Genomic DNA, 3,379 nt, shown 5'->3' on the forward strand with positions numbered 1-3,379 from the left:
ACTGCACCAACTGGTAAGTGATACCCCAGTATTTTCCTGGAATGATTTTCCACAAGTCTGTTAGGTGATAGTCACACACACTTACAGGCTAATTCATTTCTCTCTGTTGCTCAGCTGCATAAAACAACCTCTTATCTCACAGTTTATGAGCATATTATTTAAATAATTGCAAGTGCTACTCAGTTGCCTGGAGTGGTGTGAAAACTCTTTGTACATGTGTGCAGCAGCACAGATAAGATCCCAGAACAAGTTTAACTTCACAGGTAAATCTTCATGTGGCTTTTCAACATAAACTATACTGCTAGCATTGAAGACATACACCTTCTTTTAAAACCATAGTCTCTGTGGGATGTTTTGTGGATTCTTCCCACAACAGATCAACAACTCTGAGTCCTTTTCAGACAGTTTAAATGGCCTTTTTCCACAGTGAAAAATCATGGAAGATTCCTGTATATCAATTAAATACTATGGAACTGGAATTGGAATTCCACTATGGTGGAATTGGGCTGCTACTACTACTTGGAGTGCTCAGTGTTTTAATACTTAAATTGTGGATTATTTTTAAGGAGTGGGGAATGGAATGATGACAGTAAGTAATTTACAATTATTCTTGCTGTTACCTAATGTTAAAAATGCTTTCAGATAATGGCTCTTCCCCTTAGTGACTACCAGTTAGGGTACTGAAAATCACAGAATTAAATACAAAATCTGAATAACTTTTAATGTGGGTTTGACTGGGACCATGTCATGTATTAGCAGAGGAACAAATGCAGCTGACTTGCTGATGTCAGATGGCAGAACTCCAAATGCTCAATCCCTCCCATCTGGGGTTTCCTTCATCTTGTTCATTTTGGTTTCTAGTGAGTCTAGCACTTGCTAGGAAAACAAAATAATGCCAGATAGGACTTCTGCTGCTTATTTGTTCTGCACAGGCTATCCAATGCTATTGTTTTCAAGTAATTTTTAATAAGGGATGCATGTTATTAATATTCCTGACCCTTATGGCATCTCTTTAGTAGCTGGAGCAGCTGGCAAGTGCTGTAAAGCTCTATAAAATGGTCTACATAGTCATGATAGAGCCTATTGCAAAACCCTCCATGGCTTCTGAAAAATGCTGGCCTTGTCAGAAACCTCAGGGTGGAGCAGGTTAATGATTAAAACTGTAAGAAAATGTTTGCACGAGTGTGACTTACTGTACTTCTGCCTCTCATTTCCTGGCTCTTAAGCCTGTCCTTAAAAATAGCTCAGTTCAGGCCATCCTATGGGTGGCATGGGATGTTCTTGTCTGTTTTCAGGCAGATCAGCTCCAAGCAGTCTGGGCTGCAGTTCCCTAAATCTCACACTTGCACAGGGAAGGCCACACTCAGGTTCAGTGAGTCAAGGCTGTCCTTGTAATGCAGCAAGAAGCTGTTAACACAGAGCAGGCAGGATGGAGTGTAACCTGTGTGTGTGAACTGTCAACAGCTCACACAATCTTCTGCACCTCTCCACAGGCAGGTTTGGAGCAGGGCTCTGCCTCTCTTGCTGTAGCTTGTCCCAGTTTTTCTCTTTGGATAACTGCCACTACATTACAAATAGACCACACTGCTAGGGCCTATATTCTGCTAAACCACACAGATCTGGGTGCTTTCAGATATAGCTGCTTTCTGAGTTCAAAGTCCTGCTTGCTGCCAAACCCATTTTCTCTCCTTAGCAGAAGAATTTCTGTTGCTGTGGTTGATGCCAGAGGTAAAGCAACAGTCCTCAAATGCACCTTCACCCAGATTTAATGTAGCTTTGCCTCTTTTCACATTTCTATCCTCAGAGCGACTTCAATTAAACAGTTTCTCACAGTTTGTGTTGAGAACTGAGCTGCTGCTCTCCCAGGCAGGATGAAATGGCAAGATTCAGTCCCTTTTCCAGGTCATTACACCAGCAGGTAAGAGACCATCAAAGCAGCTGACTCTGGGTTGTCACGTGTTAACTCGGGCACAGTCATTTGACAAGATGTGAACAATATCTCCTGGTACAGGGTTTGGAATATATCACCACAAATTTGTGTTGGGCAAAGCTTGATGTGTGCTCAGCACTTCCAACCAAAGGGATCCCCTGATGCCAAATCCAACCGGCCTGGGCCTGTTTTCCCACACAGCTCCTGGGAAGCTGGTTCATTACAGGGAACAGTGCAGTGCTCCTGGCATTTCACACAGTGAGATCTGAGGCAAATGGAATACCCAGCAGTCCTGTTTTTAAAGATATCTACTTCACAGGAAGAGTTTAGCTGCAGTTTGTAAGTATATTTTAAAGCCATATTCTTTGCATTAAAATGCCTGGATCTAGGGCATAGTATCCTAAGATATTTTGGTTTTACTTCCAAATTTTTGTTCTACCTCCTACAAAAAAAAGAAGGCCACCAAAAACCCACAAAAACTTGGCTCTTTCTTCCCCTGGCTACAGCTGGGCAAAGATTCCTGTTCTGCTGCCTGCATGGTTCACCTTAAACTCCCATCTAATAATCAAGTAAAGACCAGCAGCTGTAATTGCACCTTGCAGGTCTCACAGGCAAAGACACACAAGTTTTTAACGTACTATTTCTGGTGATAAAGGAGGAACTCTATAAAAAGAGCAGAAGAACTTACGGTCACTCTTCTGGCATGTTCCAGAACAGAATTCTGCATCAGCCATTACTCAACAGCTCAGAATTAGCAAAGCTGAGACATGCAGCACAAAGTAACACCAGGACTGTTTATGTGAAACCCAACTGTCTGTGTTCCCACAGCCCCTCTGGGTACACATTCATCAGAAACTATTATAGGTGGGGAAAGATCTAAACACGCCCACCGTGTTTTCACTGACATTATCGCTGTGAAATAAGATTTTTCTAAGGCCTTTTCTAATTCTTCAAAGTAATAGCAAAATCTTTTTGCTTGCTGGAGCACTTAGCAGGGTCCTTTCCTCATTTCTGCTTTGGAGTAGTTCCGTGCTATATAATAAACTGAGCATGACATAAAGGGGGTCATTTACAACCCAAATGCATGTGCATAACCATTTTCCTTTGAAAACAGTATGTAAACTGCAGAGCAGTGATGGTTTGAGATATTCTACTGCTGCCATTAAGTCATCCCTGAGCAACTCAGCTTTAGTAACATTTCAGTGTATAATTATTGCGTGTGTGTGTGTGTGTCATCCCACTTTGGCAGCTGGGAGGTAAAGGCTTTGTTGTCTAGCGAGTTCCTCTCTGCTCCCTAATTTCAGACGTAGCAAACCCCGTACGGCCGCGGCGCTCCGGCGCTGGCCCTGTCTGAGCTCCCCAGCTGAGCACCCTGGATGACTGGAGAAGGGGGGTTTGGCGTTTTTAGGATAGTTTTGAGCTCGAATGTGGTTTTACTCCTTTGGCAGA

Source organism: Chiroxiphia lanceolata, chromosome 20 (genome assembly GCF_009829145.1).
Source record: "Chiroxiphia lanceolata isolate bChiLan1 chromosome 20, bChiLan1.pri, whole genome shotgun sequence".
NCBI lineage: Eukaryota > Metazoa > Chordata > Aves > Passeriformes > Pipridae > Chiroxiphia > Chiroxiphia lanceolata.